Genomic DNA, 12,117 nt, shown 5'->3' with positions numbered 1-12,117 from the left:
TATTGTAATAAAATTACTATCAATTTCTCAGTGTACAAAATTGCTAGCACTTAGTTGTATTATAACATAATGCAATTTGAAACTTATATCGTTCACGTTAAGGTTGAATATCGAATGGCAATCATTTGCAGTAGTATTAGCAAAGTCTCTATTAAAATTATACCGTCCGTCTGTCCGTCACACTCGACGGACGTTACTTTCACTTGAACAACAGCGCCTTCATCTCTTATTATTAATATCGTTAGCTTTTGTTTTCACTTGTGTTCAAATCGTTTAAACGCGTACCATTGTCTGAGATAACACGTAGATCTTGGGGGGAAAGGGATTGTTAGTAATGGGCTCCAGCAGCCATATTAGCTAACAATATACCCTATCTGGTCGACCTCCACGCGGTTTATTTAAATTTTAATGCACAGTAAAATTCTTTGTACATTAGCCCGACTTAACACCGGACGGTGTTCTCTACCAGTCGACCATTGGGCGAACAGAGAAATAAGTAGGCGGTGCATTATTGAATAGAGAAAAAAAAAATAAAGCAACATTTTATAAATTCATATAATATAAACATACACATAATGGGGGCAAAGGAATTGTTAGTAATGGAAACTGAGAATCACATTGCTAGCAATATACCCAACCAGGTCGACCTCTTCGCGGTTCCCTCTGCAAACTATCATGCTAAATTCCTGATAAATTCATCATGATGGGCCAACTGGCCTGTTTTCATTTTCATCGATCACCCTTCACTGGTGCTCCGCCAGCGTATCCCAATAGCGCAGGCGAAGTTACCATTCCTATATCATCCATTGAAAAAAAAATACCCCTGGTATTGCAGACGTTCATGGGCTACGGTAACTGCTTACTATCAGGTGGGCCGTATGCCACCTCAGTGGTATAAAAAAAACACGAATGACTTACTTGCTTTACAAATTATGGCAAGTTTTTATATTACGAGTAGAAACGTAATCTTTCATAAACCACAATCCATTTATAATGGAGACCAATTGTGTAATATTAGCCGAAGGTTTGATTGCTGTACAATACAAACAAAACATTTTAAAATATACCAAATATTAACATTGAGTTGATATACGTGTCTATCATTACAACATATGCACATACATACATAAATATATACGCAAATTCATTCGCACTTTCACGCATACACATCAGAATACATGCACACACACACACACAATACACACGCACACACACGCTAGCACACGCACACATACATGCACACGCACAGGCACACACACGCGCGCGCGCACACTCGCGCGCGCACACACACACACACACACACACACACACACGCACACACACACGCACACACACACACGCACACGCACACACACGCTAGCACACACACACACACGCACACACACGCTAGCACACACACACACACACACGCACGCACGCACACGCGCGCACGCGCGCGCGCGCGCGCGCGCGCGCGCGCGCACGCGCGCGCGCGCGCGCGCGCGCGCGCGCGCGCGCGCGCGCGCGCGCGCGCGCGCGCGCGCGCGCGCGCGCGCGCGCGCGCGCGCGCGCGCGCGCGCGCGCGCGCGCGCGCGCGCGCGCGCGCGCGCGCGCGCGCGCGCGCGCGCGCGCGCGCGCGCGCGCGCGCGCGCGCGCGCGCGCGCGCGCGCGCGCGCGCGCGCGCGCGCGCGCGCGCGCGCGCGCGCGCGCGCGCGCGCGCGCGCGCGCGCGCGCGCGCGCGCGCGCGCGCGCGCGCGCGCGCGCGCGCGCGCGCGCGCGCGCACACACACACACACACACACACACACACACACACACACACACACACACACACACACATATGCACACGCACACGCACACACGCGCGCGCGCGCACACACACACACACACACACACATACAAACACTTTTTTCACTTTACAATATTAACTATATTGTTCTTTTTTTATCTGCTACTATTAATTATTGTTATTTTTATTTTTGAATTGTGTAATTTCAGTGGAATGCATTTTGTTTAATTATTATTTAAACACATATCGGTTGGAGGCCTGGTGATCTGTACTACAGGTCTTAACCTATTACAGACACCAGCTCCTCACAGCAGAGTTCCATTATTTTATTATTTTAATTTTATTTTATCCTAAATACCTATGCGTAAATTTAAATTGTTTGTGAGGAGATATAAATAAATATATTAAACAGATATATAGATACGGCAATCCACTGAGTACCTCGTATAATATATATATATATATTATACGAGGTACTCAGTGGATTGCCGTATCTATATATCTGTGTGGACAAGATACCGACATTAGCAAGTCTTGAAATTTCGAGATAACATCAATTGTGACAGTGTGTTAGTAAACACTAACTAGTTTACTGTTAGCAATTACATTATAACCTGTTGAATTACATTGTAACATGTTGAAGAGAAGGGATTACTAGTAATTGATGGACTAACTTACCTACTTTCTTGCTATCAGTATACCCTATCAGGTCGACCTCCACTCGGTTCCCCCTACAAACTATCATGACTAATTTATCATTGAATTCGTCACGATGGGCTAACTGATCTGTCTTCATCCTCACTGGTGCCCCGCCAGTGTGTACCGATCATCCATAAAAAAAAAACCTGTTATGTTTTTATAAATAACTTACTCTAATAATTTACTCTAAATAATCTCTAACTACACTGGGTTGGCTGGAAGAGATCTTTTTTAGGGATAAACCCTTCCTTGGTCATTTGTGATTGATACTTACATATACATAATGGACATAACAGAGTATATATACTGTTTCGCCCATGAAATGTCCGTGGTACTGCTATAGGCGACGGTTACCACTTTCCATCGGGTGGGCCGTCAGCTTGTTTGCCATTTTAAGTTATATAAAAAAAATAACAAAATCAGTAGTTTAGTTTTCAAAATAACTAGTTTCAAAACAATGGAAGTTGGTTTTTGGCGCGGAACCCAATCTTACTGAAGTCGCTTGAAAACAATTGTCTTTTTTCGCTCCATACAAAGTTATTGTAAATTTACTATTCCAATAAGGCAATATGAAAAGAAATCCAAACGTAATGTAATCATCAATGAATCAACACAATGATGCGGCTATAAAATGATCAATTGAAGACACAGGTGGACCGTGGGCTTGGCACTTTCACCCACATAACTCGGCCATCCTTTGTTTGTACACTCAAGTGCCCATTGACTGTCGTGATGACAATCAAGCGTTATATGATATTGACATGACAGTGTTTATAGTATTGTAATGGAAATTCCAAAGGAAATGGAGTTTTTTTTTTTTTAATTAGAACTAGTTGGTACCCCGCGAACTTCGTACCGCCTAACAGTCGATTCTTTACTTTTTTAGAATTTTTAATACTTATTCTGCTATTCGGGACGCCGAGTCAGCTAGTAAGATAAAAAAGAAAAAAGAAAATTAATAAGTCCACAATTACATTACGTCAAAGAATAAAAATTATAAAACACGCCTTGGCAGGTCACTCAATTGTTTTGCCTTCCCGGAACCTCTCCACTAACACTTGAACTTTATGGTATGGTAATAAAATTCAAAATTGACTTTTAACTAATATTACGAATCGTATGCATGCGAGTATACAAAAGTGTGGTTTTAAGGCAATTTTTTAAGTTTTTCTCTCCGTAAGACCCATCCTCGTACTTCAAGGAATATTCTAAAAAAGAATTGGCGAAATCGGTTCAGCTGTTCACGAGATTTGCGCTTAGCAACATATTCAGCGATTCATTTTTATATTATAGATTAATATGGATTCGTAATGGATGGGAATCCAGCACAAAGTAGGCCACCTCATAATTTCTCATCCTCATAAGTGGCGACTAAGGGAACTTAATTGTCGAGGGATAGGCAGCAGTGTCTCTCTTAAAACATCACTAAAGCCTAACTGCGGTTGTCAATTTGCCTGCCAAGCGTGGCAACTACTGGCCAAATCCTCCAAGAAGAAGGCCAATTGTTCAGCAGTGAATAGTTACAATTTATTTGCATTACTTACTTACAGCACACAAATTACAACATACATATAAAAAGCGAGATAAAGTAAGTCATTAAAAAAAAAAAATAAAGCCAAATACAATATTTTTTCTTTTGTGCGTGTGCTATAACAATACAAAATGGTCACAACTCAGTTTACTGCTTCGCCATCAAAAGAGCAAAGCACTGATATTCTGTTGCGGCCAAAGGGAATAGGGTAACAATAAAACAATATTACCAGATTATCCATACAGTAAATAGATATACAGTAAACAGACAGATATGGCAGTTTATCTGGCAGACAAATGGAACATAGAGGTAACTTGCTGGAATTAGGGGGGATGGGATTGTTAGTAACGGAGACTAAGAATCCCATTGTTAGCAATATACCCAACTAAGTCGACCTCGTCGCGGTTCCCCCTAGAAACTATCATGGTTAATTCCTGATGAATTCATCATAATGGGCTAACTGGCCTGTTTTCATTCTCATCTATCACCCTTCACTGGTGCTCCGCCAGCGTACCCCGTTAGCGCAGGCGGGGTTACCATACCATTTTCACCCATCAAAAAAAAACTTGCAGGAATATCTAACTTTTGCCACTCAATGGTAAAAAATGGTATTTCGCAAGCTTCCTGATGTAACAATGTAAATACCGCGAGATCTCAAGTTATTTGCTTTGAAATGTATGAACTTGATTTACATAACTTTAATGTATTTTGACACTTCATTATGAGAAACTCACATTATTTTGAATTACAATGGAAATGTGTTAAATAGTGCAGTTTGTTCATATGTCTTTTAATACAGACGTTGTTTTGTAAATTTGTTAATGTTTTTGGGATACAGCCATGCATATACGTAATATAATATATTTTGATATAGTTATATATTGTTACTAATATCACAGTAGGTTTTTTTTTAATAGATGATAATGGAATGGTAACCCCGCCTGCGCTAACGGTATACACTGGGGTACCAGTGAAAGGTGACAAATGAGGATGAAAGCAGATCAGTTGGCCCATGGTAACCAATTGAACAACAATTAACCACTATGGTTTCCAGAAGGAACCCTGTGGAGGTCGACTTGATAAAGTATATTGATAACATATACATCACCAAAGCCTAACTGCGGTTGTCAACACGCATGTAAACATAGCCTGGTCACGCGGACAAAGTCGCGGGTAAATGCTAATACAAAATATATCAAAACTAAAAACTACAAATATAAAGTAATTTTCGGCTATTACGAACTGTTTATGATGTTTATTACATAATTAGGAGGGGAGGGCAGGGGGGAGGGGTATACGAGTGTGTTCCCATTAACACCATGTATTATTATTTATTATCTATGATACTTGTAATGGAGCAATAAGCAAGAAATTAATCTAATTACCATAAAAACAATACAACGTAATCAACCCGACAATACTCGTTCCCATGATTTGTCTGAGAACCGTATGGTAACATTTCCCATGTTTTTATGGTGTTGGCAAATTGTCGCTATCAGATATTGCCAAATGTTGTTTGTATGAAATCCAGTTTAGTACACTAATTACTGCATGCAGTGTTTTTTACTATCTCATATAGTTTCTTTTTTTTTTTACTTATAATAATAAAGTAGTAAAATATCAATATTTTGGAATAATAAAATACCATCCCATATGGTCTAGTGGTTAGGATACCTGGCTCTCACCCAGGAGGCCCGGGTTCAATTCCCGGTATGGGAATTCCTTTTTTTTTATTTTTAAATTATAAATTACTCGTTTCTATATTCAAAATTATTACATTCAGAATATATGTATTTCTTATTTAATTAATTACGAAGTACAATTTACTATTAGTCCGTTACGTGTACGATACGTGTAGTAGTAGATAGTATCATAATTACATTTTTTGTTTATATTTATAACAAATATTCGATTCTGAATACATGGTGCCTATTGCCTAGGTAATTATTAGATTATGAAAATAATTAAAATCTAATTATTTTTATACCTTGTTTTAATTAAGTCTTATAGTTTAGTTCACGCCCAAGTTTATCGAACGACTAACTAATGATACATTATATAGCAAATTACTGTTTAGTTTGATATGAAAACAAAATTATTTCACCTAAAAAACAAAATATGATAAAAAATATTGTTATAAAATATTACCAATATTAGTGTTCATAAAATATAAATGTATTGTATAGCGCCATCTATTATTAAATAGCGGAAGTTAATTAAAACTATGAACTTTAAAAGCAGAAAGATTTAGGAAGCCCATGACGTAAATGTGTTTGAAAGTTTTCATAGTGCCTAATTTTATGAGAACGTCGTCATTCATGGTTTTTATTTCTTTTCCCTTAACCTTTTGTTTCCTAATTATAATTTTCTTCTTTCTTCTTCGTTAAACACAATCTTAATAAAGCTCGTCTACCGTATAATTTTGTTTTCATATTAGGATTTTTTTTGCCACCATTAAACAATTCTCCACGACGACAAGCATCGGCCATCTTTAATGCGATTGGTAAACCAGTGAAAACAGTGTAAAATCTTCAATAAATAGCTTGAAATCGTCGTGACAATGCGATTTGAGCGCCCGTCGAGACTTCACGGGTAATAATTTATTACCAATACTGTTAGTAATCGTATATACTTTAATGTCTTAGCGATAAAGTTCAATTTCATTTAACCATTATTCATGTCTCAAAAGCAATACTGAAATATTAACACTAGATTTCTAGCACTAATGTTTTGTTTACACTTTATTGCGTTACCGTAAAGTCTCTTTTGGTATGCTATTGTTGAAACCGCAAAAAAGGAAGTGAATTGCTTCCGTCATAATGAAAGGCGGGGTAGCTCTTATTACGTAAGGGATAAAGGTCAATATTGAATTAGTTATTTCGGTGGGAAAACATTGTTTGCTAAGCGCGACCTTCCTCAAGAGCCTTTCATCTCAGTACACCGCTGATTGTGGTAAGATAGATCATTACAAATAATAAAGATTGGCATGTAACCTTTAAATAAATCTGTAACACTTAGCTAATATTTATTTATTTTTTTTTTTTTATACAATTTAGAATGGCAAACAAGCTGACGGCCCACCAGATGGAAAGTGGTAACCGTCGCCTATAGACATGAGCAGTACCATGGACATAACAGAGTATACTGTTTCGCCCATGATACCCCCCATGCGTTCCCATTCCTAAGGACTCGGATGTTATTCCTCTGTACCCAGTAAATTCACGCCATATCCCATCCTTCAAACCGAAACACAGCCATGCAAACACAACTGCTTCACGGTAGAAACACATTTATTATCAGCCTCGCCCTTTATTTGATACATATTTATGTATATTTCTACCGAAGGAAAAGAAATGTTATAAGTGGGGACTAGCGGCCCCATTGCTAGTAATATAGGGTATATTCGACCAGGTCGAAGTCCACGCGATTCCCCCTAAATAGCATCGTGATTTATTCTTGTTAAATCGTCACAGTGGTAGAATACTGACGGATCTGACGAATATTACATATATAGATACGTCAGTATTCTACGAATATGACGAAATTTGTCACGATGGGCTACCTGACCTGCTTTCTTCCTTACCTATCATCTCTCACTGGTGGCCCGCCAGAATATGCTGATAGTGCAAGCAGTGTTACCATTTTACTTAAGTCACGCACTACACACATTTTGGCTTCAAAATCTTGGCATCATAGTGATTCAAAGAAAAAAACATACCTACTTTTTTTTTAAAAAGTAGGTATGTTTTTATATTTATAAAAATACATTATATATATAAAGTGGCAACTGTTGCTTATTGATAGTTACAGCATCATGGGCATCACAGTATATTTTCTATTACATATATATACATACATATCTGTCACGCCTGTCTCCCATTAGGGTAGGCAGAAACAATGGAACGCCAAATGCTTCGATTCAAACAAACCTCTTTCGCTTCCTCCACATTCATCAATCACTTCATACACGCTCGCCGGTTACGGGTATTTACTTTTTCTATTATCTATTTTATTTTTAGAAGAATTTAATCTACGAGTATACTTATAATAAATCTGTAGAGAGGTCAATTCTGTACATGAAATATATTTCCAAAATAACTATCAGCGGGTGATTAGTGATCGATACTGATGCCAAAAATGCAATCAGTAAAATTTTTGTCTGTCTGTCTGTATGTTCGTTATAGAAACAAAAACTACTCGACAGATTTTAACGAAACTTGATACAATTATTCTTCATACTCCTGGGCAGGTTATAGTATACTTTTTATCACGCTATACTCAATAGGAGCAGAGCAGTGAAGGGAAATGTTGGGAAAACGGGAGAAGTTACACCATTTTTAAGCTTCCGTCGCGTGTGCAGCCTTAGTGGTCAATAACTACAAAAACTTCGCGATACTATATGTCCAACTATTATTGTTATAACCACTTTTTAAAATGTAAAAATATCCACCCGTGCGAAGCCGGGCGGGCCGCTAATATATAAAAACGATCAAATTAAAAGATAAGAGAAAGAAAAAATTTACAATTAACCATTTTAAAAATTTACAATTAACCATATATATATATATATATATATATATATATATATATATATATATATATATATATATATATATATATATATATATATATATATATATATATTGTAAATTACATTGTTAATGCATTTATAAATATTGTGAGCAAGGGTGGACTTATCTCTGACAGAGATCTCTTCCAGTCAACCCGATGCATGTTGTTAGCGGGCAGCTGAAATGCTACAACTATTAATATTTAGTGTAATAATTAACCACCTAACAACTAACTGAAGACTAATTAAAGTACTATAAATAAATAAATATAAGAATTATTATATATATTTTATTTTTAAATTACTGTTTTAATTTAGGGGCCGCCCTAGACGGACGTATGTCGACCAAATAGGCAACGTGCTGAAGAAGGGTAAAAAGTACCCGTTTAAGTACCCAAATTAAAAGTACCCGTAACCGGCGAGCGTGTATGACAAGATTGATGAATGTGGAAGAAGCGAAAGAGGTTTGTTTGAATCGAAGCATTTGGCGTTCCATTGTCTCTACCTACCCTAATGGGAGACAGGCGTGACAGATATGTATGTATGTATGTATGTTTTAATTTAATATCATTCATAACGTGACACCGTCAATTATATTTTCTGCTATTCCTGTCTACGGTCGACTGGTAGATAACGCCATATGGTGTTAACTCCGCCATTTATGTATTAAAGTTTAACAAACAAATAAATAAATTTAAGAAATGTCTCTTTACAATCAATATTATACATAATTTCTCTGTATTATAGAAAATTATATGAAAATAATTATGGCCAGTGGTCCCGGAATAGAATAGGCCACCGCTTCCTTTCCCGTGGGTGTCGTAACAGCCGACAGAGGGAGGGCAAGGGCTTAATTGGTGGAAATAGAATGGTAACCCCACCTGCGCTATCGGTATACACTGGCGAGGCACCAGTGAGGGATGATAGGCGAGGATGAAAAGGCAAGTCAGTTAGCCCATCGTGAAGAATTCATAAAGGATTAACTACAATGGTTTCCAGGAGGAATCGCATGGAGGTCGACCTGATGTATTATTAGCAATGGGCTGTTAGAACCCATTACTAACAATCCCTTTCCCCCCGGGAGGGCGAGGGATGGGCAACAGCGTCCCTCTTAAAACGGTTGCAAATCCGCCTGCCAAGTGTGGTATCTACTGGCAAAACCTTCTTTGGGAGCTTATGTCCAGCAGTGGATGATGATGATGATAGAAAATTGGTAACAATTGGTGTTTACGACTATCACGCTTTGTCTTGTAGTAACGAACTGTCTTATACGTAGCCATTTTTTTTTAACTCGGCGAACTAACAAAAACCAATCCAAGATCAAACCGAAGCAATCAATATTGCGCAAACCATTAACTGAATAAGTCGTTGAGCCCTTCAGATCGTTTTTTTTTTTTGTGACTCAACCGATACAGTATAATAGTATAGTTTCCACCGTGACCGAATTAGATAATACTGTTAAATAGAGTCCACTAGTTTGCTTTAACATTTATAGCAGTTTTAACGTTTTCCTCGTGCATTTCATATAAAAATGTGCCATAAAAGGCATTCACGTTTCAATATCACTCGCATTATTTGTGATTTACGTTATTTTAGAATTCATTTATTTATTTAACTCTTTATTACCCCAAAAACAAAAAAAAAAATACACAATGAAAATTAAAACAATTCAAGTGAAATACATACAGTATGCATAAAGTACAGATTAAAATATATACATGAAGGTACAAAAGGCGGTCTTATCGCTAGGGCGATCTCTTACAGACAAGCTTTGGTTAAAGGAGAACAGATAGAAGTGGGTAGGTGGCGCAAGAGTGTATTAATAATTTTATAAATAAATATCAAATACATATATTTTATTAAACTACATACGAGGTTTGTCCGGAAAGTACGTATAAAAGTTTTTTAAAAATTTTATTTTACAATTATTCAGGTAAATCAATTTTATCCCCTTCAAAGTACTCCCCCTGTGACATAATGCACTTGTGCCAACGCCGTTTCCACTGTGAGAAGGCTCCTTGAAAGTCCTCTGGTTGTAGGTTTCTCAGCTGCCCCGTCGTAGCTTTTTTTATCTCATTTATGTCCCCCAAATGCCGCCCCCGAAGTACCAATTTGGTTTTTGGGAACAAGAAGAAGTCACACGGGGCCAAATCCGGCGAATAGGGGGGTGTTCGGTCACCGTAATGGAATTTTTACTCAAAAACTCACGGACAACAAGAGAGGTGTGGGCAGGGGCATTGTCGTGGTGAAGAATCCAACGCCCCTCTCGCGCCAATTCTGGACGAACTCGTGCCACACGAGCTTTGAGGCGTCTGAGCACATCGACGTAGAATTTTCCATCAACTGTCTGGCCTGGAGGGACGAATTCTTGATGGACAATCCCCCGAACATCGAAAAAAACAATCAACATTGTCTTGACATTTGAGCGGGATTTTCTTGATTTTTTTGTTCGTGGTTCCCCGGATGTCTTATCGAATTGGATCGGCAAAAATTTCACGGCCATTCTTGCCGAGTTTCGAGAGAAACTTGATTACGACGCGCTGCTCTTCAACGGAAGCGGGCTCCATGCCGACGGGGTTTCGTTAAGAGGTAACTTCACAGATGGCGTGACAAGCCAGTTCGCACCGCACGGCGGTCAGACCAGAACTGAAGCATTGTTAGGGACATAAGGAAGGGGTCCTGCGCTTACCTGGCCTCCCCACTCCTCTTTCTCGCATTCCAGAACACTTTTATACGAACTTTCCGGACAGACCTCGTATTATAAAATAACAAGTAATATATAATTATACAGCACTATCATACCTACTTGTACAACAATTAGTCCATTACCTTAAGGTTGTCTTGAAAAGATTGCTCTCAGCAATAAGACCGCTTTACTGTACTTATAAAATTGTGTCGTTGTGTTTGTAAATTGTCTTGCTTAGTTCCTATATTGTATAATACAAATAAAGTATACTCATTCATTCATTCATTCATTCATTCATTCATATAATACGATTTATAAAATTTATCTGGTAACATACACTATTAATTTATAATGTAAACGAACTAACATGCAATATAAGTTTATAATGTAATTAAGGAAATGACGTAACTTAGTGTACCTCGAAAATTATGGCGTACACGCAATATGAATTTTAACGAGGAAAAAGTATTTGGCAACATCGCCAATGTTGACTCAATTAGAGTATGAAATTCAAAGGAGACTCTTTAGCGACTTCAATATATAACCATCAGTAAATATTATATTTACTTTATCTATAAAAATAAACATTTGAAATCAATAAAGCGCTAATGTGTATAAACAGTTAATGTAAATTGATTTCTTATGAACGTATATTTGAATTAAAATAAAGTGCATTTATCAATAATTCGTCCAGTGTTTTAAGTGGAAATAAATATAAGGAAGAGTCACTTTTAGCTTGCTTTAAATGAATAAAATTTATGTTACACTTTTTATGGAAAAATATTTTTTGATGGGTGAAAATGGTATGGTAACCCCGCCTCGACCTGGTTGGGTATATTGCTGGCAATAGGATTCTCAGTCTC

General features: G+C 37.8%; 1 protein-coding gene and 1 non-coding gene across 4 annotated transcripts in view; one reads left to right on the top strand and one right to left on the bottom strand.

The window, feature by feature from the left end:
* The window catches only part of LOC113522394 (uncharacterized), a 97,517-nt gene that overhangs the window by 42,485 nt on the left and 42,915 nt on the right, over nucleotides 1–12,117 (bottom strand). The window lies entirely within an intron of this gene.
* Trnae-cuc (transfer RNA glutamic acid (anticodon CUC)) lies at nucleotides 5,646–5,717 on the top strand. Its single transcript has one exon. It is a non-coding gene; the product is annotated as a tRNA-Glu (tRNA).

This window comes from Galleria mellonella, unplaced genomic scaffold (assembly GCF_026898425.1).
Source record: "Galleria mellonella isolate WM207_F2 unplaced genomic scaffold, CSIRO_AGI_GalMel_v1 utg87, whole genome shotgun sequence".
NCBI lineage: Eukaryota > Metazoa > Arthropoda > Insecta > Lepidoptera > Pyralidae > Galleria > Galleria mellonella.
This window is presented reverse-complemented; position numbering and strand designations above follow the sequence as displayed.